Raw genomic sequence first — 11,973 nt, 5'->3', positions numbered from 1 at the left:
CAGCAAAACCTCTTTTCATGTTAAATCGCCCGGCCCATTCGTTGAGGATGGTTTTGGCGAAAGGTATGTTAACACACTTGTTGTAATAAATGATGAAGGAGCTAGTATCCCCTTGGATAGGTGTGATTTGTCTTCTACCGAATTGCCGCCTCACCCTAATTAAATTGTATGGTCGCACTCCTCTGATGCCGGGAAGGACCAAAAAAGATGTTTGGCCCCCTAAGAAGCTATCTTCTCTGATGTGAAGTTTTGGAACATCCATTGTATGTCTCCTTCTGTGAGGTCATAGTATACTATCGCTCATGCATCCCTTGTAGTGTGAATTGGGAACTTGCGGATACTTAGATAAAAGTCGTAATTCTCAAGGGGACTCGTCTAGGTGGGCTTTGACAACTCCTCTTGTTGTGTGCGGTCTTTTTTACACAGATTTTCAGTCATCCAATATTGAAGCAAACTGTTGCACCCTTGGAAAAATGGGAATCTGTTCTTACAATAACTGAGCAATTGATAGATGTCGGCCAAAATGACCAGGGCCATATTGTAGTATTTCTTTGCTTCAACTTATTTACCGATCCCTTGGAAGATAGAGAATACAACCATCACAACCCAGGTATCCATCTCTTTTCCTTCATCCTGAGGGAACACTATCGTTCCTAAAAGGCACGCGGAGAACGCGATAGTCTGAGTCTTTCTCCAAGTACTATAATTATGGAACTCATTCGGAAATATTATGAAACAACTGTCGTGCCCCCACTTTTCAAAAAATCTCATTACTGGTATATTTTGAGCATCAAACCAGTCCGCGTCCAGTAGCAATAATATGTCTTTCAGTTTTAGTCTAGTCAGTTGTAACAACCCTAAAAATGGATATGCTAAGTAATGGTTAATGTGGCTAGAATGCCAACGATTAGACAGGGTTCATACGAATTGATGCGTGTAGAACCAGACCTCGAAACTCTTTCTATGTCCAAGCCAACTAACTTGGGGAGTTAGTAAATCTATGAAAGGTTGGGTCGAATCATGTAGGGCTCTCGCATACGAAGATTTACTTGAAGGAGTCTTTACCGGACTCAAAAAGGGAAAACTTAGGTTTGGAGGGACTAGGGGTAAAATGGTATTTTTCCAGGCTAAGTGTAGTATCGTAATTACCCTAAATATATAATAAATTATTTAACTAATAAGGTGGAGGGGAATTTTTGGGAGAGAGGGCCGAAATTGGGCTCTTGAAGTGAAGTCTGGCTCCACCCGGGTTCTAACCTAATTGGAAGCAATAAATTAAATTGTTTTTAATTTAAGTTGGTAAATAAATTTAATTAATTTATATTTATTATTTATTAGCTGATTTAAAATAAAAGGAAATCAGATTTTTAATAGTTAAATAAAACCTTATTTGACTAAGTTCTAAACTAGACCCCTAAGCCTAAGAAAACTCTTCTCCCCCACGCTCATCTCTCACTCTCACGTCTCTATCACTCTCACTCACGTTTTTCTCTGCCAAATAACGTAGAAAAACAGTAGGTAAAACAAAAGTTCTTCATACTTGAAGAACTCAAAACGAAAATTATAAACAAACAACTAATCAAACACGTTAGGCCAATAGAGGGTTTTTCCATCAAGTTGGTGTTGAAGCTCATTTATTTGGACGTGTGTTTGAAGGGGTTCTTTGGGAAGCAAATCAAGGTTTGAACGTCAAATAGGTATGGGTTCTCTTATCTGTGGGTCCTTTTCCCAAGAGACCCCTTAAGGTTCAGAATATTCATTCCGAAAACTAGGACTGTTTACCGTTGCATGTCCCTGTCACTAGCTCCAATTGAATCATAGGTTGGTTATGTTTGCTGGTAGAAAACTAGTGATGAAACGTGTTTTCGTGATGATTATGTGCTTATATGTATGTTTGGAGTTATGTGACTTATTTTGATGTTTCCGATAATGTAACTACGTGTGAATGTGTGTTTTGTCGTGGCTATTGTTCATGGTCTAGGACTTTAAATGGCATGATAGTTCTTTATATTTCATGTACACGTGTTGATGTAAATTTGATGTTCATATGAGTTGAAATGTGGCTGATTTGAGGGATAATCTCTTGCCTAAACGAATCCATGAAAACACACCTAAAACGTTCTAAATGCACTCCGAAATTCCCCTAACAATAAGGTGTAACTTGATGAAAGGATGCCAAAAAATTAAAAGAAAATTTCCAGCTTCTGATGATGAATTTCGGTCAGCAAAGCGGGTTCAAAATGTTGAAAAAAGTTAATCAAAACAAGTGAGGTCATGGAGGATTGAACCTGTGACCTCACCATATTAAAAATCATGAAAATAAAGAAGTACTAAGAAATGTGGTGAAGGGGATTCGAACCATGGTATTGGCTGGAAAATGTAACTTAAAAGAAAAAAATAGGAAATGAGAGGAGTGGGATTCGAACCCACCACCTCTCAATCAGATTTAAGGAGGAATAGATAAAAACAATAAAACGAGATGTTGGGGTTTGATCCCACAACCCCTCGGCCAAGTAAGAGGTAATTCAAAGGACAAAAATAAAGAGGAAACGTTGATGTTGGGGCTCTATCTAGGGTCCCAATGTCATGTGGACCAAAATACAATAAATAAACAAAAATGTAAGTGTTGTTTAAGGGATTCAAAATTGGGTTCACTTGCCCAAATTCCGTATAGATGCATAAGTCATACGTGAATTAAATCTTCAAGAATAATGCTGCCTACTTAGATCGAAATCTAGATCTTGGCATACAGATACGATGCATAAGTATTGTACTACATAATCTTAGGATGATATGGATCACTTAAACAAACTATGAATGAAGCCTCATGGCTTGTATGTATAGACCCATAGGTCTAGCATACGTTTTAAAATATGTAAACCTAAAATGTATGTAATGAAATAATGTAACCCTAGAAGGGTTAAGTACGAGTGTAAAACACACTAAGTGGCCAAGTGCATTGGCATACGATGAAATGATTATTATGTGATGAAATGATGAAACCCTAGAAGGGTTAAGTAAGAGTGTGAAACACACAAATGCCAAAGTGCATTGGCATATTATTAAATGAACATTCACGTAAAAAGGGGTGAGTAATTATGAAGAGCAAATGTGCTAATGTTGATGAATGTGGTGACAACATGATATGAGACTAATGTAAAAGATGAGAGCAATCTCAAATGAGCCAGAGTAAATGTTACCAAAACGTACTCACCTATGAGAAAGTAAAGTTAATGAAGAGACCAGTCTCTATGGACACTCTAATGAAAGTATTGAGATTAATACACTTAATACTAACGATGAGATAAGAAATCATCTATTGAGCTATGATGTCCTCATACTAGAAGCCATCTTCCATGACGTATGAGTTGAATGTAATAGAACTTTATACAGAGCACCGATAGACTAGCTATGAACAGTTATGCCTTCTTTCGGGAAGGGCGGAGGTTCACGTAATTCTCATGACATGAGACCGTCCGGCATGCAGGGTATGGGTCTCCTTATATCTCCTAGTCTTCGAACCTATACTGCCAATATAGGGATCTGGCGTTGTTCAATTCCCATGTACACTAGCATGTTTTGTGTCACTTTGGCCGGTGATTCCACCTATTTTCGATGTGGGGTTTCATGACACTGGATTTCATGATGCACTTATGATCTATGTCGATTAAAGTTAAAGTTCCCAATGAATGGATGAGGTCAGCCTCAAATGATGCACATAATAAAACGAATGATACCAAAGGTGTAAGAGTAGGATAATAAAGAGGTGAGTTATATTCAAGTAATGACATTAGGTCATTCTTGGTCATTGCACAACGAACCTGATAAAAGTCTTAAACTACATCCTGGGAATAGTTGGTGTTTACACTGGCCCATGAATGAAATAAAAGGAAGTACGTATGAATGAATGTAGCAGACTCTGTGTTTGCTAAATAAGACTGCCTAGTTGAGGTCCCATATGTTGAGCCCTCATTTTTGGGAATTCTTAATGTCAAGTCCATGATTCCAAGATCTGATGGCATACGAACAAAATGATATGAACAATGTTATGTGTTATATGAATTATGATATGTGCTATGTGTACGCTGTTGTGTGCTGTGTGAAAAATATTAAGTATGATAATGCATGTTATTCTCATGGTATAAATTTCCTAATCCAAATTTTGGAAGCGCATACACTTTCCTAATCCAAATTTGGGAAGTTCACTCACATTCCTAATCTCAATTTGCAAAGTCCACTGACTTGACATTCTACAATCATGTTTTTAGGAAAAATCTATTCTTACTCATGCATGTCCTTGGTGTGTTCTTGCATATACCCATTCTTAGTACAAGTGTGTACTAACCCTATACAACTCTACAATTTTAGGTGCAGGCACAGGTGGACGCTAGAGCTACAGGTTGACGCTGAAACTATCCGGACTTGGAGCATTCATCCAGACTTGGTAGGCCCTCATGCTTTTGAGGATACTTGCCCATTATATTCTAGCTTAGTTATAGGATTGAGCTAGTGGAGTATGTTCCACTAGCATTTCTTTCCACTTTTGTTCAGACATAGTATTGGTGCCATTTTAGCAAGTATACATTTAATGCTATATTAAACTATTTCATTCATTTGATTATCTTAATTTTAGATGGTTGATGGTGAACAATTATGAATCTAATAGAATGATTAGTATATACATTAAGAAACAAAAAGTTTCAAATTTTTCGCTAAAATTAACCAAGACGAAGTAAGAATGACGTAAGTAGGATTGTCTGCAACCTCTGAGAGGTCAACGACGCCACTCTCGTCCGGGGTCTACACTCCGATCGTGACATTTCTGGTAGCAGAATGTGATGATCTGGGTGTTTTTTTCCTTTTGCCACACGTTCCGATGAAGTCTAAACCATCCTTTATCTCCTCTATGGTTGGTGCTATTTCGACATCCCCAAATCAAAAAACCATCATTTTGTCATTCGAGAACCAATTAATTACCTCGATAAACTCGAGCCAAATCTTGAAGTCCATTACCGAAGGTAGGTGCCCAAACGAATCGAGATTTCTCTCTTTTGACAGTCTATGAGGTTGTTCCACCACACACGAAGAATATCGGGCATCTCAGTTACCATTTTGAAATTTAGGAATTGATTTGACATCTACAATAACATAAAAATAGTTAGTTTCCCACCCCCCCAAGACATAACAATCCGTCAAACACGCAAACATCCTTCAAATAGCATATAAGTATGATCGTCAGATAGAGTCATGGGCTCTTTGGAATCAGGGCGGTCTTTCTAATGGGCCCACCATTCCCTGGGTGTTGGATCCTCTCAAGCCAATGCGCTACTTTCGTAAAATGGTTTCGCTTTATCTTAGTTAGACTAAGAGTGGGTTTTATTCATAGTGGAAAGGGTGACCTAAGCGCACTACTTAGGCTGGGACAGTTAACGACCGTTGACTATCATGTAGCCAACTACATTCGTCAGGGTACCCCGACAAAGATCTGGTTAACGAACGACTGCGAGCCCGCATAATCGTCCTTTAAGTGATAATAAACAATTGTCATTTGACAGAGTATGGCATGCCATGATAAATACAATAGTTGATATAATACGATAACGAAACAAATGGACAGCTATTTCACGTAGCCAAATAAATTTAGTTTGAAGCTTAGAATCATCCAAATCCATAACAGAGTCTTCATTCTATTTTTCTTTGGAAAAAATACTTTTATATGTTTTTGACTTTGTTAGGATCGCCACTTAATTCTTTGAGAAACAATCAAGAAAACTTAGTTTTCAAAGACTAAAATAAAAAGTAGATTGGAAAACTTAATGTGGGTTCGGGGGTTCTTTCTTATATTTTAGGAAGGTTTTAACGGCACATAAAATATTCACCATTTTTTATTATCCGATAACTAACTTTGTTTGGCTAAGGATTTAACTTAGTTTGAGTTGCAAATTTACTTAGAACTCCTTTTTTTTAATTCAATATATAATCCGAATGAGTGATTTGGTTTGCAAACTTATTATATTGAATTATTAAAATGAAATAGCGCTTTGAGGGGATTTGAGCCTTTTAACCCTAAAACTAACGGAAGAAATTTAGCAACAAGTAAGTAAAGGCAGCAAAATAAAGAGGAAAGAGAGAGATTTGGGTCCAAATCCTGTTTTGTCCGCCTGGACCAATTTTTGGACCTTTTTTGCTTTGGGTTCTTGACCCATTTCAATTTTTTACCTGTCCTAAGTTCTAGAAAAAGTAATGAGGAATAAACAAAAAAGGCGACAAGGGCTTAAGCCACAGTAAAACAAAATACAAGACTTGGAAAAATATATTTGGGCTTTTTAGCCCAAGTCATCAACTTCTTGATTCTTCCACCTCGAAATTTCTCAACTCTTTAGACCTTTCAATGGATAGTAGTCGTCTGACTCAATGAAGGAAAGAGTTTGAGCCTTTACGGCTCTCTAGTAATACAGAGAAGGAGGTCATGGCAAAATCATACAAATACACATGCAATATAAAGGAGAAACAAGGAATTAGAATTGTAGGAACCGATAATTGGATGAAATGCTAATGACCTACGGATAATAAATAGTAACATAATAATACGGGACGAAACCCCACTATTAGGAAGAGTAAGCAAAGTGATCCAACAAACATTTTATATAGAAAGAAACGAAAGAAATCCAAATCATGGAATAAATATATAAAAAAACAAAACACATTCAAAACAACCTTTAGGCAAAGGATACAAAAAAATAATAATAAGGCATCCAAATTATGGTACCATTCTATTCGCAGCTCTAAAGAGAGGGAAGGGCTTCTGCGAGATATAGCAACACATTGCAATGACTTTGGCCCCTTTAGAAATTTAAGCTTACCAAAAATTAAACAAAACACCCAATTTAAACTGAAAATTTCTCTTTAAAGTCAAACAATCCCAAAACTTAAAGGAATAGTATGATCTAATTGCGACTCTATCCATGAAACTAACATTTTTCGAGAAAGACCATAAAAATAGTTTGATTGAACCCGAAAGGAATTGAACATGCTGGACGTCAAAACGAAACAAACAGAAGCACTAATATCTTGGAGACTTTGAATAGAGATCAACCCTAGATTACTTGGAATAATAACAGCTTATTCCATATCAAATAGCTCACAGTAAACAACCAAATAAGCAGCAACTCGAAAGAAGCATTACAGGGGTCTAGGTCATCGCATCAAATCAAGAGAACATTCAAACAACTTCCCTACTTAAGAGAAAACCATGGAGAGAAACAAATCCATAAGAACAATCTAGGTAAATGCAAAAATTGAACAAATTCAGGATTCAGAGTTCGAAGAGTCCTTAGGCTTAAATACATGCTTCAATACACTTATTTCCGTGAATTAAAAGTTAACATATGTATTCAAATTCGGTAATTAATCTATCACATGATAGATAAATCTCATTACTTGAAATAATATTCCATTTTTGAACTAAGACAAAGGAATCAAATTTCTGCACACTCGACAATAAGCATTTTAATGACCCTTTCAAAAATAACAAAAGTTAAGACAGAGGAAGTCCGAGATAGGCAAGAAAAAATGAAACCGAGACTACACTACCCATAGACAATGAAATCTCTAACAACTACGATATATCAATATGTCGAGATTTAAAATCAGCAGCATCTAAACAACACTCGCAATATATTGAAGAGAACACCACATCAAGATACAGGAAATGAGAAAAATCAAGTGAAAATGAAGTTATTACCTGCTTATGTGCAGCGATACTGGGCAGAAACGAGAATACTTCACCACAAAGAGAAACTTGAAATGCTAGCAAGATCAAATAAGAGGATTTGGTTGGACAATCGGACCTAGTAACGAAACTAGTGTCCTCCCCTCTCAAAACGGGTTCGTATGTGCTTTCGAATATTTCTTCTATGACCTTGCTTGTGTCTCTCTCGAAAAAGTAAAACCAGCTAAAAAATCCAAGTTAAGAAATCTCAAACAAATCATCCCTTCTCAAAAAGAAATCTCTATGTAATACCTTTAGTATATTCTCTTCTTTTAAAAAAAATTCAAGAAAAAACCCCTCTCCAACAATGACTAGAGGGCGTATATATATGGGTGGAATTAGGTCAAAAGAAAAGGGGAAAAAGATGAGAAAATACAGAGAAAATAGGGGAAAATTGAGAATCCCGTAGCACAATCCAAATTCAAATTTTCTTCAAAGGACCAAGAAAAGGCATTCCCCGTACGAACTTGCAAGCAAATCCCATAAAATCAGGGTCAAGGAGTGAAGCGAACGGCTGAGATATACTGGTTCGTCCTTGCACTCGACGTGGTGTCCATCCATGCGAGAAAGGAGGAACATCACAGAGGCTCGGAGCAGGAATAGAATCCATAGTTCTATCCTACTCCGATGAGGTTGTTCTACTTGCCAATGGTGGAACTTAGACACATCCTATGTAGGCACACATGGTTAAGGAATATGAAGGGCATGCTTCGTAATCTAGTCTCATTCTAAATTAGAACTACTTCCCTTACCATACTCACTCGGTGCTAGCCTTCGTTAACATAGAGTAATTCACATTAAAGGTTCACATAAAAGGGTTCCATAACAATTTCATAACCCTATTACATTTACCCTACCAAATAGGTGTCCCGAAGGCTACCTTTCAATGGCGACAAGAATCTCATGATGACTTTGTTAAGTATTAATATGATGTTGTTCCAGACAATTAACCTTAAGTCCATCATTCCTTTACTTTGAAGGATACAATTATGGCCTTTTCCATAACAAGTTCATGACCCTATTACATTTACCCTACAAAACAGGTCCTCTTAAGGATACCTTCCAATGGCGACAAGAAGCTCATGATGACTTTCCTAAGGATTAATATGATGTCGTTCAAGAAAATTAACTTTATGTCCATCATTTCTTTACTTTGAAGGATACCATTACGACTTACGACTTCAACATTCATAACCGTACCACTAGGTTCAAGGTTTCACATAAAAGACCCTATTAACTTCATTTAAGGTCACATGTTATTCATACATTCAGGAATAAGAGAATTTATCATCCTAAGTCAAGATATCACATATTCACATTCATACATACATCAATTAATCAAGGGACACAAGTCAACCAACACAAGACACCACATAATTTACTTTAACTTATAATACATGCCATTCTAGAAACACATAAATATCACCATATAATCTTCAAGTCATCCTATACAATATCGTAACATCATCAATGTGACCAACATAGACTTATATAGTCAATTAGGAATAACCAAGAATCAACCCTAAGACTATACACATAAGGTCAAAGTCATTGTCTAACATGATAACCTACATAACATCAATAGAACACATATAATTTATCATTACTTATAATGTAAATAGATATTATCATAATTCACATAATAAACTAAACAAATAGCCATGATCATCATATTGCATTAAGTAACGCCGACAAGGCCATGTCAATTGCAAGTAAAGCACATAACACCACCACCATAATTGGACCATACTAACCACAACATAATTGAAGTATAAATAACATAAAAATAAAGGAAATAGGCATCTTACGACCACAACATCCTCAACACCTCAACTTGATGCTAAATCATCCAATTCAATAACATAAGGCTCTTACCCATGGCCATGAACATCAATTCAACATAATAACTATAATAATCAATGAAACTATGTCATTTAATGTAAATTCATCAATCTAATACAACCTAGTACAATTCTTACATCATTAGAAATCCCATAGAAATCTACACCATAATTTATATACAATCGGTCAATATCAAGTAACCCATAACTTATTCAAAAACTAGGCTTCATAGGTAATTTAGGTTAAAATAATCAATACAATATCAATTAAATCATTATTCAACGTTAAGAAATAATTAATATAAGTACCCATGGTAGATTCATGAAATTGGACAATTCAACTTGAAAACTTTAGAAAATATCTTAAGAATTGGGGATCCTTGACAAAGAGAGTTTCAAGGATCAAAATCCATACCTTGAAGAATCTAATTCTTAACTTTGATGAAGAATATCCACTCAATTCGTCACTCTAAGCTCTTCCTTGACTTTGGACTTCAATGGAGTCCTAGAGAGAATTCTAAGGATTTGGGGTTTCGATTTTGGAAGAATGAAATCTTCTAAGTGTTAAACACTTATATACATGTTTAAAATACCCAAAATACCGCTTATGAACCGCCAATACTCTGATTTGGAAGTGGGATGAAATTACAACTTCACCCCTCAACTTACAGTGAAGATGCATGCAGGACATACCACATCGACGGTTGCCCATCTACGGGGCGTAGGTCCATACACGGGCCGTCCTATCCTCCGTCGATGGGTTCAGAGACTTGGAATTGGTATCTTAGTTCCCCAGACTAAGTACCAAATGATTCTCACCACCGACAGGGGTGTCGACCAGGACACTGGCCATCGATTGCAATCTGTAGGTGGACTGCCTTGGGAAGTTTTGGCCACCAACAAGGGTCCTTCTTGAAGGGACCTTGGATGGTCCTTGGGGATGTTTTCCCGGACCTTTCCAACCAGAATATGATCGTATACAAGTTTAGAACCTCTCACATGAATTTTATCCAGAAACGAACATGTAAAACTCAATGAAACATGCTTAGACACACAAGGTCATTTCAAGGAAACACTTTTGAACGTCATGGACGTTTGACCTTCAAACTCCACAAAACTTGAAACACTGCATATATTTTCTATAATAACTCAGTTAAAGACCTTAAAACCTCATGAATCACAAATAAACACATAAAACCACATATGAGGCACATAGGTGACTTAGTCGTTGAACGTCTTAGTCGTCCCTTGACGTTTGACTCCCAATGCACCTAAACTCTTGAAAACTGCATCACTACCAGTTAATGTTAGGCTCTAGTTCACCTAAGTCATTTTCATGGTCTTACATTCTCCCCCACTTCGACAAAATTCGTCCTCGAATGACACTTACCACTCTCTGACCACTTCCAAGAATAGATATTTAACCAGCAGCTCATGGCCATACCATATAACACATAAGCAAGAAGAAAACATCAATTTCAATAGTCAAGAGATTCACAACACAACAAGAAACTAGAAGACAATTCTATAACTCATTATGCTACAAACTCACATGCTTTATTCTAAATAGTAAAAACTCATTTTATATTCAATATCATACTCATATACATCAGTTCTAACCACATTACAACAATTTTAGGCCAAAAAATCAATTAGTCAAATTTTGAAAATTTTACAGTGAGCGGGGAAAAACATTACAGTGATTTAGTATATTTTTTCAAAAATCCTTCTTTTAGTCAATTCATAATATAAACATACTAGTATGTAAAGTAATATCATGTAAGCACATTTTACAACATAATCATAGATTCTAATGAAATTCAATTTCAACAAAACTCCTAAACACCATGCACATACAACATACTTCTAGGAATTTCTATCCCACCTTATAACTATACTCTCCACTTAGAAGGAACACATATCCCTAAAAATAAATGCAAGGACTTACCCTCATCATCACTATTCTCATCCGGCTTTGTTCCCCTAGTCCGGAGTGCATAGAAACGCCTCTTTGTTGGAGCATCATCCTTTGGAACACTACGAGTAACTTGTTTACCCTCTCTTCCATTAGAAGCAATCATAGGACAATTTCTCACTTTATGTACTTCCTTACCACAACCATAGCAACCACTAGTACCGCTACACTTCCCATAGTGCCTCTTTCCACATGTGACACGTGTAGGCTTTTCATTTTGAGAACCACCTCCTTTCTCAAATTTCACCTTAGCACTCCTAGGTTCTTCTTGATTTTAAGCCCTCTTCTTAAACCTAGTTTTCTCATGATCACTAGAACCACCCCTTTTCAAGTTCCTAACCATCCTCTTAAGTTTACACTCTTAAATTGATTGTGCATACACCATG

At 36.5% G+C, this 11,973-nt stretch overlaps 1 long non-coding RNA gene across 1 annotated transcript; it reads right to left on the bottom strand.

Annotated features, from left to right (window-relative positions):
- Positions 1–6,115: 6,115 nt before the first annotated feature.
- On the bottom strand, positions 6,116–8,365 carry LOC114077272. The gene is made up of 2 exons (XR_003578383.1): positions 7,745–8,365; positions 6,116–6,446 (listed from the first exon to the last, which is right to left on the bottom strand). It is a non-coding gene; the product is annotated as an uncharacterized LOC114077272 (long non-coding RNA).
- Positions 8,366–11,973: the final 3,608 nt, after the last annotated feature.

The sequence above is a fragment of the Solanum pennellii genome, chromosome 5 (assembly GCF_001406875.1).
Source record: "Solanum pennellii chromosome 5, SPENNV200".
Taxonomy (NCBI): Eukaryota; Viridiplantae; Streptophyta; class Magnoliopsida; order Solanales; family Solanaceae; genus Solanum; species Solanum pennellii.
The sequence above is the reverse complement of the archived record's forward strand: the minus strand, read 5'-3'. Positions and strand labels throughout refer to the sequence as shown.